Source organism: Colias philodice, chromosome 28, assembly GCF_061535455.1.
Source record: "Colias philodice isolate Cphi_HAF_F1 chromosome 28, ilColPhil1 Martin Lab GWU primary, whole genome shotgun sequence".
Lineage (NCBI taxonomy): Eukaryota > Metazoa > Arthropoda > Insecta > Lepidoptera > Pieridae > Colias > Colias philodice.
The window spans coordinates 754,860-779,957 of NC_143113.1; the positions used below are offsets into that span (position 1 = coordinate 754,860).

The 25,098-nt window shown below is 33.2% G+C and overlaps 1 long non-coding RNA gene across 1 annotated transcript in view; it reads right to left on the reverse strand.

Moving 5' to 3' along the window:
- Nucleotides 1-3,627: 3,627 nt before the first annotated feature.
- LOC149476152 (uncharacterized) overlaps nt 3,628-25,098 on the reverse strand; it is a 35,348-nt gene continuing 13,877 nt past the window's right edge. Inside the window, exon 2 of the long non-coding RNA XR_016317880.1 lies at nt 3,628-4,034. This is a non-coding gene — a long non-coding RNA (uncharacterized LOC149476152). The remainder of the gene's footprint in view (nt 4,035-25,098) is intronic.

The following is a 25,098-nucleotide window of genomic DNA, read 5'->3' on the forward strand; positions in this document are numbered from 1 at the left end:
ATAACAGACGTTTCTAAGATATTCAAATCTTATTTGAAATAGTGCGAGGTTATCAATAGTACTAAGACATCCTAAGTTTACCAATATTTTTTATGTAAAAAGGAAATTTTTCTGAGTAAATGTTTCGCTTTTTTACCTTCCTCCCCGTGGTTGCCTGGCAGAGATATCTGCTTAGTGATAAGGCCGCCAATTGTGCTACATTTTTCTGTTTCCATATGTTTTATATATTATATACATATAGTGTTTCTTTTTATTTGATGATCTAACTATACTAATTATAAAGAAGAAAGGTTTGTAATTATGTATGTATGGTATTCACGCATAAACTACTGGACCGATTTTGATGAAATTTGGCACAGATAATCTTTAGACCCTGAGAAAGAACATAGGCTACCATTTATTGCGAAATATGTACCACGGGCGAAGCCAGGGCGGACCGCTAGTTGTGTATTAAAAACCAAGTCTCATTCATTTTATATTTTTATTATATTGTAATTACTGAATCTCTAGTCTTTATAGGAACCCTATCGTATTCAGGTAAAGAAATAGAGATAGCTCGAAAGTCGAAACCTAGATTTTAAGTGTTCATGAATCAATGTGATATTTATTAATTAACGATGTTGTAAATATTATTTTTACATTTACATTTTACAATATTTTACGTAGTAAATTCCAATTAAAAGTTTGAGAAAACCTGTAAAAGTATACTGACTACATTTTTCAATCGGGTATCGAATCCAAGACCTCGGGATTCTAACCTCTGTACCAACGAGTTATTTTTACTGAACATATTACAGAAAATTATTTCAATTATCTTGAAATATTAACCTCAAACAGAATTCGCGAACAAAACCGCATTTTACCGTTTGATACCTACGACTAACCCGGTTGAAACCGGATATATCCAGATGGTTTGAATACATTTATAAATAGTAAGTTAGAAGTAAAATATTTGTGGATATTTGTACATTGTATTGTATTATTAAAAACATGTATAAAGTTGATATGTAGTCGATTAATATTTTGTTAAAATAGTAGGTAGGTACTTTAATAATAATAATTGTAGATAAGTAAGTTTATTTTGTAATCGCTTTTAAAAATAATTTTACCAATTTAAAACTACACGATTCGTTTTGTATTGTGTGTTCTATATTTTAGTTTAAACAATAAAAAATATAAATTGAATTACATATTTTAAATACTTATCTCTAATTTTACTTCGTTTCGAAATAAAATGATAACAATAAACGAATATTTTATTAAGATACTAGAGGCTCGCCCCGGCTTCGCCCGTGGTACATATTTCGCAATAAAAGGTAGCCTATGTCCTTTCTCGGGTATCAAAATATCTCCATACCAAATTTCATGCAAATTGGTTCAGTAGTTTAGGCGTGATTGAGTAACAGACAGACAGACAGAGTTACTTTCGCATTTATAATATTTGTATGGATTTCAATAGCGGTAATTGACTATGTATTGCTATTTTAATTATTGATACATTTCAGCCATGAAATCATAAAAATTGGAAGGAGAGGTTCTTTTTAAAACTAATGTACTTACATAAGTACCTATAATACAGATATAGATTATAGAAAATATAAAGCACTAGGTATATTTATTTTATAGCCACGGAACCCTAAAAGTAAATAACAAAATTTGCTCTATAAAATCCCTCAAAGAATGGAATAGCAAAGCGGATTATTTTAATCCCACAGCCATCTTTAGAGATTAATTCATGAGCAGTTTGTAATTTGTTTAAATATTATGTTTTATAGGCTATATTACTATATCTACCCTCCTTCAAATAGTTATACATCTATACTAATATTATAAAGCTAAAGAGTTTGTTTGTTTGAACGCGCTAATCTCAGAAACTACTCGTCCGATTTGAAAAATTCTTCCGGTGTTGGATAGCCCATTTATCGATGAAGGCTATAGGCTATATTATATCATCACGCTAAGACCAACAAAAGCAGAGCAATGCGGGAGAAACCGCGAAGTACAGCCTTCCTCGATAAATGGGCTATCTAATACCGAAAGAATTTTTCAAATCGGACCAGTAGTTCCTGAGATTAGCGCGTTCAAACAAACAAACTCTTCAGCTTTATAATATTAGTATAGATAACTTAACCATTATATTACAAACACTACACCTTACATAACATAATATATACATAACATAATTCAGAATATTCAAAATCTTTTAAGCTCTGCCCCATACCCCAGTCCCCCGGGACAAGACCATTAATTATCTAGACGTCACTCATATGCCTAATCAGAACGTAACTTAACCGGTGTTTTAGTTACAATTAAGTATCCCATGTGTGAGACAGGACGTTTCTCCATCTTCAACAATGTAAAATATTTAATAATTTATCTGTAAACGGAAGAGAATTTGATATGCTCTCTGACAAAAAACGCGTGAAAAAGGTCGTAATTTAAACATAGGTACGTTTCATACATTCACTTTTTCTTTGCAACTACCTATATTTAGTTATTTATTCCTTAGTAATGTAGCTTTTTTTTCAAATTTTTATCATACTTTAATATGTACCTAAAGATTTCATTCATATATGTTTTAATCTATGAACCCCGAAACTACTAAACCCTTTTCAGAAATATCTTACATAGGATTAAGCTAAGCCATATAGTGACGATTTTCAGTCAACACCGGGGCGTAGTCTAGTCTTATAAAATCGCAATACACAGCGCAAGGGTACAATATAAAGGGTTGAAATCGAAACTTGAACAATAACCAAGTTTTGATTATTGAGTTCTGGTTCTAACGAGGTTTTTAGATTTTACGACTAATTGCTCAGATCGTCAACTTATCGAGAAATGCTGGGCATGAATATATTTCCAATAAAACTCGAAAAGTTTACCTCCGGTTCGAAATCCGTTTTCGTTATAATGAAAAAAACCGGCCAAGTGCGAGTCGGGCTCGCGCACAAAGGGTTCCGTAGCAGCAAATATAATAAATTACAGTTAAATCAACCTATCTCAAAAACTATAAGAGATACTTTGATCAAACCAAAAATCGTTGAAAGAGTTAATTAGCATGCATCACCTCTATTTTTTTTAGAATTTTATACCCCGTAGTTATAAAAATAGAGGGGGGGGGACATACTTTTTACGACTTTGAGAGCTGATATCTCAAAAACCGTTCACTTTAAGAAAAATGTTTTTTAGAAAACTTTATATCATTTTAAAAGACCTTTCCATTGATACCCCACACGGGTATGTACATCGAAAAAAAAAATTTCATCCCTCAGTTACATGTATGGGGGGCCCCACCCCCAATTCTTTTTTTTACTATTTAGTGTCATATTTTTGTAGCGGTTCATACAACACATATTCCCATCAAATTTCATCACTGTAGTACTTATAGTTTCCGAGTAAATCGGCTGTGACAGACGGACAGACGGACAGACGGACAGACGGACATGACGAAACTATAAGGGTTCCGTTTTTGCCATTTTGGCTACGGAACCCTAAAAACCGTTTTATGGAATTCCTGTTAATTTGGAGCTTGAATTTCTTTTGAAATTATTTAAAAGGGAATAATTAGAATTTATGTTTTACTAGCTTACCGCCCGCGGCTTCGCCCGCTTTGTCTAAAACCTAATAAACTATACAGGGTGTCCCACTGTTGGTATACTAAGCTCAAAGGAGGTTATAGTTTTGCATACGCTGAGTACGTAAAAAATAATTTAAAAAATCCAGACGCATTTTTTTTTCAAATAGATGAATTCTTAAAACTCTATGTGTACACCCAAAACAAGCAACCTGCACAACTTTGCCACCAGCACGTGAGCTATCGTTTAAGATTATGTTTTCATAGACAAAATGCTCATATTAGAGAAGCAGTATATGCCGGCTGAGCGAAGCTAGAGAAGAAAATATGGATTTTCAGGAAAAATTTAGCAAAAAATTTTGGACCCAATTTTTTTTTTAAGTATTTTTTACGTGATCAGTGTATGCAAGACTACAAGTTCCTTCGCGCTTAGTATACCAATAGTGGGACACCCTGTATACTAAAACCTACCTCTTGAATCACTCTATCTATTAAAAAAACCGCATCAAAATCCGTTGCGTAGTTTTAAAGATTTAAGCATACAAAGGGACATAGGGACAGAGAAAGCGACTTTGTTTTATACTATGTAGTGATTAAAATAGTGTATTATTATAGGTATGCTAATCCAGACTATAACCTATCTCTGTGCTAAAATATACTATCAAGATCATCAAGTCAGTTTAGTACAATATAATAACCTACCATATTTTCTATATGGTCCAATATCATATAGAAAATCAATTAAAATAATAAAATAATGTCTATATACCTAATAGGCAATGCATACAATTACTTTTATTTTAAACTAGAGGTCCGCCCCGGCTTCGCCCGTGGTACATATTTCGCAATAAAAGGTAGCCTATGTCCTTTCTCGGGTATCAAAATATCTCCATACCAAATTTCATGAAAATTGGTTCAGTAGTTTAGGCGTGATTGAGTAACAGACAGACAGACAGAGTTACTTTCGCATTTATAATATTAGTATGGATTATAGTGACGCATTTCCTTTATTATTTCAAATAAAGTTACACATAAAAGTTCAGACTTCAACACCGTTCACAAAGATTCCATAGCCTCTTATATTATTAAAAAAGAAAAAAAAAACAAAGCAATGCCGGGCGCGGGAAACGAGCTGTCAATAGCGACAAATATTAAAATGTATTGTATTTGAACAAGTCTGGATTTGAATATCTTTAATCTTTTCAAATTGTAAAGACGTCGAACAATATCTGGAGCATGTTTTAGAATAAATTCCAGCTGGGCCTATTGAAATGTAAATAATTTTATCTTTTGCCCGTTGGAGCGCGCTTAATCCGTTCTATTCGATACTAGATGGCGCTAGCAGATTATGAATTTCTAGACGAAGAAAATAAAAGTCGTTCAGTATTGACTGTGTTATTTTTGTATAACAAGGAATTTGAGATGTAAGTTATATTTTTTATCTTTCTACGTCAGTGAGATTTAAAACGTTATAATTTTAAATTGTTACTAACTAAATTATTAAAAATTCTAGTTATGGCATACAATAGATAATTATGTAAGTAAAAAACAGTTTAATTTAAACTGAAGTTTGAACGGATTTTTAACTATTTCGTTTGTTGGATATGTATCTGTTTGAAATATAAATTCACAAAACAATATGAAAGCTTACATAAAAATAGTCTAGCTGGGCATAATCCCCTTTTTTATTTATTTTCTAGCTAATATACCAATGAAATGTGTACTTCATATAGGCACGTTTCTTTAGAAAATTTACTCTACACACTACTTTACTTTACTCTACACAGTAGTAGTAGTAGTTAATTATTTCGCGTTTTATAAGAATGTAGTGCTAATAAATATTCATACATTTAATAATTTCTGCTGATTCTAACACCCTATTTGAAATATATTTATTTTTTTCTACACATATTTCATGTAATATTGTTTTTTTATATAATAAGAATGTAGTTAGTGCAATTAATCAGTCCATACATTTACAATTTTTGCTAATTATTCCACCTTATCCATACTAATATTATAAATGCGAAAGTAACTCTGTCTGTCTGTCTGTTACTCAATCACGCCTAAACTACTGAACCAATTTGCATGAAATTTGGTATGGAGATATTTTGATACTCGAGAAAGGACATAGGCTACCTTTTATTGCGAAATATGTACCACGGGCGAAGCCGGGGCGGACCTCTAGTTCAAAATAAACTGCTTTGTTCCTTTACTAATAGAATAATACGCGAGGGAAATCGTACAACACCTTATATCATCGTAAATGGCGGGAAACGGGAGGGTAAATTTGACATTTAACGTTCGTAAATGTCAGTTTTGACAGCCAAATGTCAGATTTTATGGAATTCGCACAGATAATGTGGGAATTTTTTTTAGCAACGTTATTTCGTTTTAATAAAGATGATTTTGCGATTTTAAATTATTTAATAAATTGTTGTACATATAACTATAACAAAAAATTATTGTGTTAGGCTATGTTTTATCAGATTTAGTAAAAAAAAAGGTTTTTATTGTTTTCGGCAGAGTACAGTATAAGCTAAAATTTAAACGAGTACTTAAACATTTAAATCATAATCGACCAATGAGTACATTAACTGGAAAATGAAATGCAATTAAATAAAAATTGCTTTTAGTAAAAATCGTACTCTATCATAATAGACTACAGGCCCGTGTTGAAAAAATTATGGGTCATTTGACCCACCACCTGACCTATCTAGAACGATATAAGAGCATAAAATAATAAGATTCAGCACTATGACGTCACTTGTAAGCTGTCCACCTGAGTGCAGATGAGAATTCGAAGGTTCAGGTAGAGATTTTCTCCCCTTGTCTCCATGATTTTTGTACGGCGTTGCGGAATAATTGATTAAAAGTAGTATAGAAATAGTATGACACAGATGCCGTACAAAATCAAATGACCAAATTTACCCCGGCAACTGTCGAAAAATAAAAATAAATTCCGACTTTGTGGACCACCATTTTTGTACGGCATCTGTGTCATACTATTTCTATACTGCTTTTAAGCCATTATTCCGCAACGCCGTACAAAAATCATGGAGACAAGGGGAGAAAATCTCTACCTGAACTTTCGAATTCTCATCTGCACTCAGGTGGACAGCTTACGAGTGTCGTCATAGTGCTGAATCTTATTATTTTATGCTCTTATATCATTCTAGATAGGTCAGGTGGTGGGTCAAATGACCCATAATTTTTTCAACATGGGCCTGTAGTCTATAATAGTGCTACTCGTACATATAGAAGATACAGACAAGTGTTGGTGTGTACGCACGGTTGAGCGTTTTTATGTTATACTCACGATAATTTTCACATCAATAAAATACTAGGTACCCGATTCATATTGACTGGCCGGTTGGCTTGGTTGGTAGTGACCCTGCCTTCCAAGCCACTGGTCGTGGGTTCGATTCCCACCCGGGGCAAATATTTGTGTGATGAACATAGATGTTTGATCTGTGTCTGGGTGTTAATTATCTACATATGTATTTATTAAAAATTATATAATAATATGTATGTTTATCAGCCATCTGGTTTCCATAACACAAGCGAAAGCTTAGTATGGGATCAGATCGTGCCGTGTGTGAATATAGTCCCGAAATATTTATTTAAATTATTACATGTTTCCTAATCATGTTCACTTACAATCATTTAAAATCACTAACATTTCTCACAATTCCATTCAAAACGTAACGATTAATAACAGTCGAGGCATTAACTCCATTATAACACAATCGCACTCCACAAGACGTCTCCGCTTTAATCAACATTCGCCAAAACTTAAGTTTCCAACTTGCTCTATCGATATAACTTAACATAAATTGGGAACTTTGAAACTATTCGACATAGTTGGTTCACGTTTGATAATAGCGCCATCTAGCGGCGGACGGCGGTAGTTTATGGCTCGAATATTTCGGATGCCGCGCGAATAAATTCCTGTTCCCGAATAATGCAATTATTTTCAGGTATGTGTTAAAAAGCATTGTCGTAAAATGTTTTAGGTATTCTAGACTAGTTTAGGTATAGCTTTTCATAAGAAATAATGTGTTGTGTGGTTATAGGTCAGAGTTAGATCATTGTTCTTTTGTTGCTTCGTTTATATTATGTACTAGCAGTCCGCCCCGGCTTCGCCCGTGGTACATATTTACGTTTTCTCTACATAAGAACCATCCTCGTACTTCAAGGAATATAATAAAAAAAGAACTATCGAAATCGGTTCAGCCGTTCAAACGTGATGCCGTGACAACGCGAAACGGGTTTCATTTTTATTTTAACTAGTTGTTGCCCGCAGCTTCGCTCATGTGGTTTAATAAATTTTAATGGAAAAAACATTCATTCCCTTGTAGGCAGGCTTACAATATTATTAATTATTGTATTTAGTATTGTACAAAATATTTTTTGAATGTGTTTAGGTATTTCTTAACATTAAGTATTTTAAACTATGCTGGGTTTAATAGGTATCCTTATTAAAATCTAAAATGGAATACAATAATCTTAAAGAAATAAGTGCATTCAAGGATACTATATCTTATATATAAAATTCTCGTGTCACAATGTTAGTCTGCATACACCTCCGAAACGGGTGGACCGATTCTCATGAAATTTTCTGTGCATATCGGGTAAGTCTGAGAATCGGCCAACATCTATTTTTCATATGTACCACGGGCGAAGCCGGGGCGGACCGCTAGTTTTATTATATTTTAATGAATGTAAAACTATGTATAAAACACACCATTATGTAAATGTCAACAATAAGGCATAGGCGGGAAAACGTTTGACATTTCACGGTTGGGCGCCAAAATACTATAGTTTTTTTTTCATAAATTATGTGTCAATGTTATTGGGACTCCTTTGTTTTTGTATTCTTTGGTAAAATCTATCTTAATCTTAATCTTAATCTTAATCTTAATATACTATTATAAAGGCGAAAGTTTGTAAGGATGTATGGATGTATGGATGTATGGATGTATGGATGTATGGATGTTTGTTACTCTTTCACGTAAAAACTACTGAACCGATTACAATGAAATTTAGCACACATATAGAGGGTAACTTGGATTAACACATAGGATAGGTTTTATCCCGGAAATCCCACTGGAACGGGAACTATGCGGGCTTTCCTTTGAAAACGCGGGCGAAGCCGCGGGCGGAAATCTAGTTTTCAATAATTTTATTTTCTTCATTGTTTGCTTCAATTCAATTCCACCAAGCTGCTAATTTATTAGATGCTAGCTGTGTTCCGCGGTTATACGTGTATTTCTCCGCTCCTATTTGCCTTAGCGTAATGATGTATAGCCTATATCCATCCTCGATAAATGAAGTAACAGTGAAATTATTTTTCAAATTGGGATTGCGGTTTTTGAGATTATGACGTTCAAACAAGCAAAAAAATAATCTTAGTATAGATAATAATTTTTTTTTAATTTTGAATTACGAATCAAGTCTATAAATAAGTACTTACTATTTTGAATAACTTTTATAACATCAAGTTATGTTCAATTTAGTAGTAAGAAAGAACTCTATATATAAAGGGGATACTTCCTGGAAAGGAGACAGACTATAACAAAAGCTACAAGAGTGAACGAGACAGCACGATCCCTTTTATAAAAGGTTATTTATTATACAATGATTGATTCCTTTTCAAATTTCAAATGTCTTGTCGCGAATTTTATCAATAGAAATACAGCAATTCTGGATAGTCACGCTTTCAATTGTGTATGTTTATTCAGCGATATTTTCTTTGTTAAATCTGTAACGGTAAAAATTTGATGCAAAAATAATATGAAATGTTTGTGTCTATCTTTATACAAGAAATCATCAACATTGATTGAGCCGTTCAGGTGTAATTAACACAAAACATTTCTTTTTAATTTATACAATACTTGTTAATAATCTACTGTCAATGTTAAACGGCTGGACCAATTACGATAAAATTTCAAAAACAGTATACTAGATTAGCATACGAAGCTGTAGTTCATAAATATATTATTTTCCTTTTATTTGAATTATGTAAGCAGGTGTCTCCCCTTGTAGTTATTGTAATGTAAAATATATATACGTATCGGAATGCTGGCAGTATGAAGGGTCTCTTGCGTAGTGATGCGCTGCGTATGTATCGATATATGCAAAACTATCGATAAAAATATTTGAAGCAATATGTAATGTACATTGTAAGTAGAAGTAGAAGTGGAAACATAATTGCCGCGTATATATCGATACTTTTGCAAAACTATCGATAAAAATATTTGTAGTATGTAAAATTGCAAGTAGTTTGTATTTTTATGGAGCTAATTAAATGTGTGTTAGAATAATTATTGATTTTAAATTAGGGAAACTGTTTCATATGATTTTTTGACGAAGTTTCTTATCATCTTTATTTATGCGACTTTAATGTGCTTTAGGTATTGTATATAAATTAATTCTCTGAATAGTAGTATTATTAGTGCCTAACAGTTCCTAACAAACCCTAGAAATAATTAAAATACTTGTTAAAAGTGTGAGTTTTTATCGATGTCTTCAAACCTAGTGAGTAATATTTAAATCATCGTTGTATGTTATATGGAAAAATGTCCCACAATATTACTATAAGAAAAGAGGAACCGCTTAAGATAGCTGTAGAGTGTTCCCGTCATAAGTTAATAGTAAAGACATTTTATATAAAGACCAGCTGTGCCGCGCGGTTTCACATGCATTGCTCCGCTCCTATTGGTCTTAGCGTGATGCTATTAAGCCTATATCCTTTCTCGATAAATAGGCTATCTAAAACTGAAAGAATTTTTCAAATCGGACCTGTAATTCCTGAGCTTAGCGTGTTCAAACAAACAAACTATTCAGCTTTATAATTTTATATGTATATGTATTTAAAGATGTTATTTTTATTATTATATACGAACTGTTTCAAACTTGTATTCTAGTATGTTACTTTTGAATGCCTAGACCCAACGAATACAGTTATATAAAAGAGAAATAACACCTACAATGCTATGAATAATCGGAAGTAAATAAATCTGAACTCAAAATATCCAAAGGTGCCATTAGACATGATTAATTAAATGAAATCAATGGAAGGTGGGAGGGCGAGCAAACAAATTGCATTATGACCCCTTTTAAATGAAAATTATAAATTTAATGCCCATCATTGGGAGTTCACGTAATTCTATAAATATAAATTGTATAGGAATTGTGAGGAGAAATAAATAAATGATTTGATTTTATTGATTTTTCATTTATAAATGAACTAAAAAAATACTACAACTGTTATGAATTAAAACTGTATTTGAACATCAAATAAAATCCAAATTTTATTGTAGAGTTGTTTTTAATATTTTGTAAGATTTTTACTGTATGTGTACAAAAAGTTTTAATAAATAAAGTTTAAAGTTAAAAAAAAAATATATATATTTACTCATAGGTGGTCTTAGAATTATAAATTTTGCCATACCTATACCTACATACGTTTTTATTATATTCATTATCGAATTATTATATTATCTTTTCATTTATCATCAATCTAAAAGCCCATCTGTTGTGTTTATTTATAATGCATTATAATAACTAGCATATTTTCCTTAAATAGTAGCATTTCCTGTTTTCTATACTTTTTAAGAAATAAAATGTACTATTTCATAATTATATTCGGTTAATATGGTACAATATACAGGCAAATTACATTCAATCTGACGTCTAGATGACATATTATTATTACTTCCTCAAACCTATCTAATTAGAAGAGTTAAGACAATATCGGTTTACAAAACTCCCGAAGTTGATCATCATTTGACACCCGAAAGCCAATTCTAACTTCCAAAATTGTTGATCACGAGACACCTTTAAGTAAATAAAACTACAGAATCCGACGCCATCATTAAACCATCTCAAGTGTCGAATAAAAGTGAAAATACTGTTAAATTAAATTATCAAACGGAGTGTTAAGTAAAGTCCATCATCGTAGTTAATAGCTTGAAAATTGAGGGTAGTCTTGTAATTATAGCATAATTTCGTTAGCGTGATGACTTAGAAATATAATCTGTGGAGATTCATGGATTTTTAACGGATTAGTTTTGAAGCTGTAATTATATATAGTTTTGAGAAATAACGTTGAATTGAGTTATTGCACAAGGACGTATTTTGGCGTTTAAATTATGACACATTTTTTGGTTTAAACTTCTTCGTGAATTGTTTGGAAAGACCGTATCTATCGTAAATGTTATGGTATTTATATATCACATGAAGAAATGGTTATATTAATTTTCCCAATTAAATATATCGATACTTTAACACATCACCTATTTCTAAGATTCCAACCAAACACGCACAAACGATAATATTCATCAATATGATTTATATAAAGCCTATACTAACATCTTATATGTTGTTAAATAAATGTAACATAACGGATTGTTGATAAGACTTTTTCATCTTACGTTGAAGCATATTAGCCATATAAACATTCATCGATATCACATAGCACATCACTAGATACTCAGACGTTATCGATCCAGCATCACACACCTCAACTATAACGGTCGAACCATTGACCCTTATATTTAGCTTCTTAGTTCCATATTTGAATTAACTCTTATTTTAAATTTAGAATTTTAGAATAAAGTGACATTCTCCTTTTAAATTTTAGATCGTAGTGTTTAAATATAGAATCCAAATTTTACATTATTTAGAAACAATGGAGTTCGCTTTTCAAATTTTGTTTTATAGTTTGTTTGAATTTTGAATCTTATTTGACGTTCTTATTTTAAATAACGTTCCATGATTGTTTAAAATATTTCTGACATCGAATTGATTCGACGGTTCGGGAAGTTCTTAATTCAAATATCTTTTAACAGGAATTATTGTCGATCTTGATAGTTATTTATTTACAGTTATTTATTTACGGTCTTACTTATAAAATGTTACCCATTCGCTATGCAATAGATTAGTTATTGCAATAACCTGTCTTGTTTTTATGAATGACGTTTCATGTGAGCAAGAGCAGGACACAGCTATGGTAGGAAATGGTTGACATTTATCCATTGTTTAACTTTTTATAAGTAAGACCCCTATTTATTTATAGAATTTAAAATTGTCGTCATTTTATAATGAAGGAACTACAGTTATAACCTCAATACCAATACCTACATAATTTTAAATCCAGTAATTTCAATCAAAATTAAAAACAGGCTCTAACAAAACGCATTCAGGAAGAATTTATTATTCACATCTTAAAAACAACAATTAATCGATATTCAACTATTGAAAATTCGAAATTACTACATAGTATAAAACAAAGTCGCTTTCTCTGTCCCTATGTCCCTTTGTATGCTTAAATCTTTAAAACTACTTAACGGATTTTGATGCAGTTTTTTTTAGTAGATACTAGATAGAGTGAATCAAGAGGAAGGTTTTAGTATATAATTTATTAGGTTTTAGGCAAAGCGGGCGAAGCCGCGGGCGGTAAGGTACTATTTTACTACAAAATATCTGTATTCGTTAATTGTTTAAAATGTTATCATTGCATTGAAATAAATAAATTTTTCAGTTTGTTACATTGTCCGTTTGCAAATCCAAAAAACCTTTTTAAAAGTACAAAGGGTACAAATAAAAGTTTTTTAACGAATTAAAAAATAAAAATAAAACACGCCCGCACTTGGTCAACGTTAAACGACCCCTATAATTAAGTATTTGTTTTATATTTCCAAGTGCTAGGTATTTAAAGGGATTTAAATTTTATACTCCTATCACTGTATTTAATATCTACTTCATGCCCAAACCACTGTACCGAATTGGATGAAATTTTGTACAAAGGCAGCTTGAGAACTAGGAAAAGACATAGGATAGGTTTTATCGTGGATCATGGATTTATAATGAGAACATGAACTGGAATTTTCCTTTGGCAACTCAGCCAAGCTGCGGTCAAATAGCTTGTATTATTATAAAGAGTTCGCCTCCTTGGTACAGTGGTTGACACGTGAGCGTAGCACCGAGGGGTCCTGGGTTCGATTCCCGGTGGAGACGAAGAAAAAAAAATGTCTCGGTCTGGTAGGACACAGAAGGCTGATCACCTACTTGTCCCTAAAGAAAATCGATCAGTGAAACAGATGTATAATGCATCTGCCTCTTTCCCCTAGTGGGGTAAGGGTCACACTTTTTATTATAAAGAGTTATTTAATGCATAACTATTTTTTGTTTCAGCAAACTTATCCATCTAAGGTGGTTGGCAGTTCGCACCAAAAAAAGACACCGTGTCGGCTTGTATTATATACTAGCGGTCCACTCCGGCTTCGCTTGTAGTACATAATATATAGCCTATAGCACTCAGGGATTACGTACATATCCAATGGTGAAAGAATTATTGAAATCGGTCTAGTAGTTCCGGAGATAAGCGCGTTCAAACAAACCCTACAACTTTATATTAAGTACTAGCTGGACCACGCGCTAATCTCAGGAACTGCTGGTCCGATTTCAAAAATTATTTCGGTGTTAGATAGCCCATTTATCGAGGAAGGCTATAGGATATATATCATCTCGCTAAAACCAACATGACCGAAGCACTGCGGGTAAAACCGCGGAGCACAGCTAGTATATAATATATCAAATAAACAATCTAAAATTTCAATCCATACACGCTCTATTACCCATTCTGTATGTTTTCCATACATAAATAATATGTATGTATGGATGAATGTAATATGGCTCTTACAAAGGGCCTATAATGTATTATTTAAGAACCGTTCCGCTGAGAAAAGATGTTCTTGGTAGAGTGGTTACTCAAACTCAAACTCAAATATTTATTTAAGTAGATTTATAAAAGCATATTACAAAGAAATTAATTATCAGTTACTAAATATATAGTATAAAACAAAATCTCTGTCCCTATGTATGTTTAAATCTTTAAAATTATGCAACGGATTTTGATATGGTTTTTTTGATAAAGCTCGATTTTTATAGGTTTCCGCCAGGTTGTCTTAAACCTAATAAAATATATACTAAGACTTTCCTCTTGAATCATTCTATCTATTAAAAAAAACCGCATCAAAATCCTTTGCGTAGTTTTAAAGATTTAAACATACATAGGGACAGAGATTTTGTTTTATACTATGTAGTGATATCTTCTATTATTTACCAAATTTATGAAAATATATAATATTTGCATTCGTTTAAATATCAATATGAAATATTTTTTATAGTAGAGTCATTTAAATAGGCAACATTTGACATCTGGCAGTTTTATCTTCATAGAGTGATATAGAGCGGTGACCAGCTTAAAAGCATCGATTAAACTGAATTAATCGATATGGTCTTGAACATTCTTGAAACTTAATATTTTCAATTTTAAAAATCATCAGGCTAATCCCTGTCCCAGTTATATATTTTCTTTCGTAAAATATTGCAAGTATCCACATTATTAAAAAAATTGCAGTTTTCTGTTTCTGTTTTATTATAACCACAACGTGGTTATTAATTTACGGTGATATTTTTTATTTATTTATTTATTTATTTATTTATTTATTTATGATGCACCAACAGTAACTCAATTTGTAACATTATATAAATAATCGTACATAAAGTCTTAATCTAAATTGGCTACTAATTATAGGTACATACAGCATTACTTCAGAATTGGATTGAATTTAATATTTAATCTAAATAATTATACACAGAAAAAAAATGTTAGATGTAGAGCAATGTGAAAACAATATTGCCAAAAATAATTGTCGGAATTCAATAACATTTTTACAGTCATTCAATAACAGATTTTGAGGATTAACGATTTAAATTTCGTTAATGATTGACCAAAGATGTCTATGTCTCCCGAGATACTCGTGAGCTTATTATACTCGTGGGAGAGTCTCACTATGGGTGAATTTTTGCCAAGATTTGTCCTATATGAAGGCGCACTCAGGAGGGAACGGGGTTGACGGGGGAGTCTAGACGGTACATTGATACAGAGCCTACTAAGTAATGCTGGACAGTCGAGACCGTTATTCAACAATTTGTATAAGAACGAAAGATCAGCTATAGTGCGACGCGATTCGAGAGATGTCATGCTAAAGTGTTTAAGCCTGCCTTCATAAGAGCTTATGGATCTTGCGATACCAGCTCGGTAAGCAAGATGGCGTACAAGTCTCCTCTGAATATTTTCAATTCTATTTTTGTGAATCTGATAACAGGGGTTCCAAACTATACTGCAATACTCCAAACGAGTGCGCACGAAGCTATTATAAAGAAGTAGAGCAGTAGAGGTGTTTTTAAATTCCTTTGAACAACGCAGAATAAATCCAAGAGAACGGTACGCCGCTGCGATGACAACATCATAATGTTCTATAAAACGTAGCTTACAATCCAAGTGCACTCCCAGATCGCGAATCGTAGACACTTCCATTAGCATGTTACCCTTAATGTGATATTTGGAGAGTATTCTATTTTGGGAACGAGTAAAAGATATCTGGTAACACTTGCCACAATTCAGATACATTGCGTTTCTTTCGCACCAATTAGTCAGTCTATCCAGGTCAGATTGTATTAAATCGGAATCAGCACGAGAATTTATTTGACGAATTAATTTCAAATCGTCAGCAAATAAAAATGGTGTACTGTGCTGGAAAATATCAGGCAAATCATTAATAAATATGTTAAAAAATAATGGGCCCAGGGTTGACCCTTGAGGCACTCCTGATGTCGCTAAGAAATACTCGGACTGAACTCCATCCAGAACTACCGACGACCTTCTTCCACCTAAATAAGACTTGCACCAATTCAAAATATTTCCTGTAATTCCGGCGTGTTTCAACTTGTCAACCAATATGCGGTGGCTGACTTTATCAAAAGCCTTAGAAAAGTCGGTGTAGATAGCGTCAACTTGGAAACCTCGGTCTACGGCATCTGACACATCGCTTATGAAGGCAACTAGGTTGGTGTTCGTAGATCTCTTGTTGACAAAACCATGTTGACTGATGGATAAAGCGCTCTGGACAGTGGAATATAAATGGCTATATACAAGGGACTCGAAAACTTTTGCCATTGTGGAGAGAATAGAAATTGGACGGTAATTAGAAACCAATTCACGTTTGCCATTTTTGTATATGGGTACAATTCGAGCCAGTTTCCATTTTGACGGAAATATTCCCTTCTCAAGTGAGGCGTTGTATATATACGAAAGTGGCAAGGACAAAGCTCGAGCGCAAGACGTCAAGAAAAAAGGCGGTATATTATCAGGTCCCGCGCCCTTGGACTTATCTAATTTTAAGAGTGCTCTGTAGACAGCATGTTGAGATATGTTAAAAGAATTTGTGATTTTAATAAGGGAAACATCATTGGATGAAGAATAATCGGGTGAAGTATGTGTTGGATCAAATACAGAAGAAAATTGCTTTGCAAATAAATTAGCGATATCAGTAGGATTGTTGGCGACTTCTGAATTCAAAACCATCTGCGAGGGATAAGTGGATCCGCCTTTCCACAAGTTCTTAATATGAGTCCAAAAAATTTTAGGCTGAGTTTTAACCGCCTTTTCAATCTTGTCTAAGTAGTTTTTGTAGCAAACTTTAATTAAGGTGGCACCTTCCTTACGCAGATAACTAAATTCAAGAACGTCTAGCGGATTACCATATTTTTTTACCTTCTTACGTAGTTTTAATTTCTTTTTAAGCACTTTTATAAGATGATTTGAGTACCAAGGAGGATAACCACCTTGGTATCGAAAAGTCATCGGTATATGTTGTTTAATAACATTACTGATAACAGCATAAAAATTATCAACAATAACATCTATTCCCTCTGTTAAATTCAGTTCATGTTTCCAGTTAATGCAGTCGAGAGTGTTAATTATTGTGTTGTAATCTGCTTTAAAAAAGTTGTAACGATATGAGGGCTTCGGTTTACATTTTCTGGTAATTTTAGTATTAGGTGTGATAACTAAAGGGGGATGGTACCTGTCAACTTCTCTTATAGGACGAGGGCATACTGTTATATCAATGCAATCAATGTCTGAGAGTACTAAATCAAGGACTTTACTTTGAGAATTTTTAAATCCATTGCGCTGAGTGAAATCATGCAAAGTGAGGAAATCCACCAGACGATCTCTTAAACGAGAACCACAGCAAGAAGGAAATAAGAAGAAGTTTGTATTGTCGTATACCCAATCAATGCAGGGAAGATTAAAATCACCAAGAAGAATCGTAGAACCAGACGAATATCCATCAATGACAGAACTACAGTTGCTAAGAAAATTATCTAGTATATTATAGGTGACAGGGGGCGGCAAATAGACAGCACATATCTTCATAGAATCATGAAAATCGCCACCGGAACCAATAGCAATCCATACATCCTCATAATTACTCTCCCAATCTGACATACGTCTTGACAAAATTTTATTAGAAACTGCAATGAGGACTCCGCCCCCCAATTTCTTATGATTACTGATTTTGGAGGATTCACGATCGCGACGATATACAGTGAATGTGTTATCGAAAATTTCATTGTCAAAAATCCCACCGTGCAGCCACGTCTCAGTTAAGACATAGACATCATAGTCTGAGTTTTGTATATGCTGACGTACATTAACTAAATTACTACGTAAACCTCTTGTATTCTGGTAATAGATTTTGATAGAATCGAAAATAAAAAGTATAACAATAAATCTTGTCAATAAACATAATATTAATACCCGATTAGGATACCGACTTCAATTTTTCCAGGCTTCCTATGACAATAGTCTCAGACACCTCGTCCTTTTTCATAAATATTCGACCACCACGCACCCATACAAATTTGTAGTTAATTTCCTTTGCTCTCAATCTAGTGGCAGCATGAATTATTTTGTTAGTCGGTGATAAATGTTCGATTATGTAGATAGGTGAGGGTGTATCTGATGCAATACCAAGGTCAGCAGAGTTCAATTTGTTCTTTTTGTTGTTTTTATTATACTGCTGGCTAGCTGCAAGAAAGGTGTCACGAATGCGAGGGCTGCCAAATTTGACGAGTACAGATCGTGGCCTGTTACTTTTTGGGTTCATTTTAGCGATTCTGGAGCAATACATTATGTCGGTATCTTTTATGTCGCACTTAATGACCTTGCTGAGTTGGAGAACTGTATTAATCAAATTTTCTGAGCGATGTTCTGGCACACAATGCAATTCAACATTATTAGACCGTGCATGTTGTTCCATTGAGTTTAAATCTCTTCTCAAATCCTTTAATGAGTTCATGAGAAAAGCGTTGTCCTTTTCCAATTTATTTATTATAATACATTTTTCTTCAAGTTTTGATTTAATATCATCGTATTGTCCGCTGTAGAATGTAAGTGATTGCTGAAAATCGGCTATTAGGTTATTGATTTTATTAAACTGTTCGCTGAATAGGGACTTAACCGATTCTCTAAGAGCCTGACTTATTTCTTGCCTAATAATTTCTCTCAATGAACTGCTTTTTAAATCGGTTAATAAAGTGTTATTATCTGTCTCAGCCGGAGCGTGTTGCATTTCTTGGCCAAGAAACGCGCAATCCCCTGATGGGGAAGGCAGCCTTGCCGCACGGACCGGCGTATTCGTGTTATCCAACTTAGGTTCTTTGATTAAACACAAGTAATCATTGCATTCGATTATAGCTACCAGCCAAAAAAAAAGTTAAGCAAATGTGCAGTTCTTACAAAACGAAATATCATGTTATTCTATGTCGTCGTTACTAGGTTACGTTGTTGAATTTTGTTGAACTGTCAAATGTTTCCTATTAAAATGGCTCTACTATACGTTTGTACCCACCATAGCCTAACCACTGAATCATCGAGTGTTCTCAACTCTTTTATAAAAGATAAAAGATAAAAGATAGAAATATGTTAATGATTACACGCCTGAAATGCAAATAAGATGCATAATAAATGCTTCGAGCATGCTTAAGTTTAAGGGCCGACTAAGCAGTTTTGTAGGTATGTATATACATACATACGGAGACTTCAGTATGGTAATTTTTCAGTCGGCGATTTTAAGGTATAGCTTTTGATATATTTTTTTATTTTGTATTTAAATTTTTATTCAATATTTTTTATATAGAGCAAAATAATTCTTGATAAAATTTGTTGATCGAAAATAATATTTAAAAAAACATAGTCTTTTGTTGAAAAAGATCCTGATATTTATTTTTATTTTATTTATATTCCCGATGTAATTAAAATACTGTTTTCCTTGGTTGGGTTACCTGGAAGAGATGGCTCTGTAGCCATAAGGTCGCCTATTGTGCAATTTGATGTATATTTTTGGGATTTCGGGATTGCGTAATTTTCCCGGGATAAAAAGTAGTCTATGTCCTTTCTCGGGTATCAAAATATCTCAATACCAAACATGAAAATTGGTTTAGTAGTTTAGGCGTGATTGAGTAACAGATAGACAGACAGAGTTACTTTCGCATTTATAATATTAGTATGGATTTGAAGAATGAACTGCTGACTTAGTTGATTAATTTACTTGAAGATATATATTTTTTTGAATGAAAAATGATCCTTCCAATTAGGTAGGTTTATATAGAACTGATTTTAGAGGTATAAAATACAAAAGAAATAACATAACCTTCTTTTATATCTATCTTTGACCGCCTCCTTGGTACAGTGGTTGACGCGCGAGCGTAGAACCGAGGGGTCCTGGGTTCGATTCCCGGTGGAGACGAAGAAAAAAACATGTCTCGGTCTGGCAGGACACAGAAGGCTGATCACCTACTTGTCCCTAAAGAAAATCGATCAGTGAAACAGATGTATGAATAATGCATCTGCCCCTTACCCCACTAGGGGACACGGGACTTCACTTATATCTATCTAAAATAAACTTCATGAACTATAACTATAAGGTTGCAAAGAAATGCATTTATAAGCAATCTGCATATATGCAATCTATACTATCTATTTATATGGTTATAAAGCTAAGAGATTGTTTGTTTGGACGCGCTAAACTCAGGAACTACTGGTCCGATTTGAATTCTTTCGGTGTTAGATATCCCATTTATCGGCTTTATATAATGACGTTAAGACCATCAGGATCGGAGCCACGCGGGTGAAACCGCGAAGCGCAGCTAGTATTTAAATATTTATTATTATAATATTATATTATATTAATAATAGTTATATAATGATACTTGTAATTGATTTGATAAGCTTCAGATTTCGTCAAAGATTCAGCGTACAGACTTCACATTGGATTTAATTTTCAATTTATTTATTACTAGCGGTCCGCCCCGGCTTCGCCCGTGGTACATATTTACGTTTTCTCTACATAAAAACCATCCTCGTACTTCAAGGAATATAATAAAAAAAGAATTATCGAAATCGGTTCAGCCGTTCTCGAGTTATGCGCTTACCAACACATTTTGCGATTCATTTTTATATATAAGACTAGCGGTCCGCCCCGGCTTCGCCCGTGGTACATGTTTACGTTTTCTCTATATAAGAACCATCCTCGTACTTCAAGGAATATAATAAAAAAAGAATTATCGAAATCGGTTCAGCCGTTCTCGAGTTATGCGCTTACCAACACATTTTGCGATTCATTTTTATATATAAGATTTTAATTCAATTTCTAAGTTAATTAATTTCTGACGAAGTCAGTTTTCTTAATACCTATTTTATCTAAGGCGATTGAATTCTTTTATAATTTTAAAAAAATATTTAAAACTAGCTTTCCGCACCCGGCTTCGCCCGCGCAGTGAAAGAAAAACCCGCATAGTTCCCGTGGGATATCCGGGATAAAACCTATCCTATGTTCCGGGGTAAAAAGTAGCCTATGTCCTTTCTCGGGTATCAAAATATCTCCATACCAAATTTCATGCAAATTGGTTCAGTAGTATAGGCGTGATTGAGTAACAGACAGACAGACAGAGTTACTTTCGCATTTATAATATTTGTATGGATTTGTTAGTATTTCTATTAGTTTGGTATCCTTTTCAACATAACCATGTACGATAGGGTTAAATAACATTTTTTCCCCTTTTTCATTATTATATTAAAACTAGCGGCCCGCCCCGGCTTCGCCCGTGGTACATATGAAAAATAGATGTTGGCCGATTCTCAGACTTACCCGATATGCACAGAAAATTTCATGAGAATCGGTCCACCCGTTTCTGAGGAGTATGCAGACTAACATTGTGACACGAGAATTTTATATATAAGATTAATTTGTTTTACATATGTCCTCTCTTCATTTTCATTTAATTTTTTCTCAACAGGAAAAATTTGTTAATTATTATAATATTTTCAATTAAGGCTCAGTTGTTTCTCTTTAAAATATATTATGAACTCTTCGCTTTAAAATATGTTAAGATTTTTGTTTTAGCCTTGTATGCCCCAGTATAACAATAGGGAATACATTACTTTGTCGTTCTTCTCCATAGATACTGCTTTCCGAATCGGTGGTAAATGTTAAAAATATGTAATGACGTTCCAAAAGTGTTTCTAGAAGAAGTCTAATTGAATAAATAAATGTTTGAGTTTGAGTTTAATAAATTATCTTCTTATATATAAAAATGAATCGCAAAATGTGTTGGTAAGCGCATAACTCGAGAGCGGCTGAACCGATTTCGATAATTCTTTTTTTATTATATTCCTTGAAGTACGAGGATGGTTCTTATGTAGAGAAAACGTAAACATGTACCACGGGCGAAGCCGGGGTGGACCGCTAGTTAATTATAAAGGCAAGTAATTCTATCTCTATGTACCCTTTAATTGTTTTTTCGGAAATTGGAGGTAAGTCTTTTTTGATTGAATATTAGCGCGCTAGCTTCTATTGTATATCGGTATTATTTGTGATTTAGGGCCGATTTTTCAATCCTTGATTAAAACTTATCCGTCCAATAAAGTATTACACGATAATATTAAAATGTCACGTAAACTGTCAAATACGGGCAATTAGAATACGTTTTTAAAATGGTAGTTTTATACATTATTCGACGAATAAGTTTTAACCAAGGATTGAAAAATCAGCCATTGGTAACGAATGTTGTTTTTGATTAGGGATTTTAATTCGTTGAATGTAAGAAGAATTAAGAAAAAGAAGAGATTCAGAAAAAGGCGACACCTTTGGATCTTGGCATGGTACATGAAAGCATTGTCATGTTTAAAATATTTCGCTTTGATATTTATTATCTTGAATAATATTAAATTATAACGTATTTGAACGAATTTATTATTAAATTTAACCGCGTTTTACGTAGCACGTTTGAATACTGGAAATATCGAATATGTATATCTCAAATATCTTCAAGAAATAACTTTGTAATAAAAAAAATTGAAAGTGTAATATATTCAAAGTAACAGAATTAAGTTATTAATACACATTGCATAGTATGATGTAAATTAATTACAATTTTAAACTAAAATTAACGAAAATTTCAATACAAATCTGTTTAAAATACGCCGTTTCTAAAATGACTCTATGATATATAAACGTTCGTGAACAAAAAATTCACGTAAAAGATCATAAGCTCGCGACTCGCAATAACTTAGAACGAAACAGATATATCCATCTATCTCGCTCGATCTTACTTTAATTATTTTCACCTCACCGTACCTTAATGGCGGGATACCGTTTCAAATGAAATTAAGCTTTATTACTGTAGCCGTAAGGTAAACTGTAACTTGCAACGTCGTATACTTTGTTCATCAAATCGATAGGTACCCGCAAAACTTTAAATTAAAAACGCAAGTTACTAAACTTACCTTGAGCAGTCGCCTTCCACCACACAGAATGAGAAATAAAAATAAAATAAAATAACCAAAAAAATATAAGGAAATGCGTTTATTTCGGGAACTGAAGTTATAGTATGTTTAGTAAAAAAAATGATAAAAAAATATCGAAAGATCTGGAACGGAAAAACACGAGCGACACATGCGCTCCCTACGATACGTTCTGGCTCTCTGGAGCAGGGACGGCGGGCCTGCGCTTTTATACCCGCGCGCAGGGGGGGAGGGAGCGGCCATTTTGAGCGGTTGCCATGGAAACGAGGAGATGGCCTATTACGAGAGGGTGGCGGAGATTAGTTGTAGCGATAGCAGCGTAAGTAATATGCATTCCTTGAAATATTTTATATTAACATAATAATGTAGAGCTGTGTAGGTATCCCCATTAATAAATTAAAAAAACATTTTTGACGAGCACACGTGTCAGAAGTGAAACTTCTTTGGCGAGATTCAAAGATACCAAATTCTTCGCCTTAATCCATGACGTGATGGTCTTGCCATGACGCAACCTTGAAATTTTACTCTCAGCGCGCGTAAAAAAATGGGATGTAGAAACAGATTTACAAATAAAATGTCCTGTAACGTGAGAAGGAAGACAAGATGACCCTTTAACCATTGAATCGAAGTTATTTAATTGAATCACATACATCTGAATTAAAGAATTGACCTGCAAAGCTTCTGAGCTATTTTTCACTGTAGAAGGTGCTTTCCAAGCTGAGGGTACATATCTATACTAATATTATAAAGCTGAAGAGTTTGTTTGTTTGTTTGTTTGTTTGAACGCGCTAATCTCGGGAACTACTGGTCCGATTTGAAAAATTCTTTCGGTGTTAGATAGCCCATTTATCGAGGAAGGTTATAGGCTATATATCATCACGCTACGACCAACAAGAGTGGAGCCACGGGGGTGAAACCGCGCGGAGCAGCTAGTTATAAATACTAATAATAGGTTTCTAACTGATGTCTTGATAAATAAATAAATGTAAAATATGAAAATGTTTAATTTTTATCACCACCGTAGACCGTAGATAGTTTGTAGCGTCGTAGCATAGTATTTCGTAGCTGTTCAGTTCGTAGCTGGTTCGTAGTATGGAGTGATTATCGTCGTAGCACTACTGTAGCTACGAGACGTAGCAGTTGTAGCAAGGTAATGTAGAGATGTAGAGATAATGTAATAAAATTTAGTTTTAAACATAATTTCCTAGTGTAGGTGATTTGCTTTGTAGAAATTAAGCGAAGCACTTTATATGAAGCATGAATCTTAATAAAATAACGGAAGAATCTAATAACTATTGCTTATGATATCTCTTAAAAATGGTGTTTTTAGGGTGTGCTGATATTTAAGGTTTTGGGAAACAGAACAAAATCTCTGTGTTTTTGACTTATATTAAATTAATAAAATAGAAAATAGTTTTTTTGCCAACCATACTTCCAGCATCCGTTTCTACCCTCCATCTCACACACACAACATCAAACGCACACGTTTCCAACAACGAACACAGGGACCAAACTCCATATAAAACCAACGACACAGTGTTCAAATTTGCAACACAGAAACAACACAGCATCAAACATTTACGCCCACATACAAACTATCGACGTATAGCTATCTCGCTCTAACTACGTACACATTGTAGTCTATCTTCGTTTCTGTAATATTATAGTATAAGTGCAGTTATAACAAAAGTGTATATTTTAATTATATTTCACACTATATTTGTTTTACATTTGTATTCGTTTGTAATTTAGAAGCAACTGCTCTGAAAACGATTCTACTATTTTAAGATCTGAGGTGGTT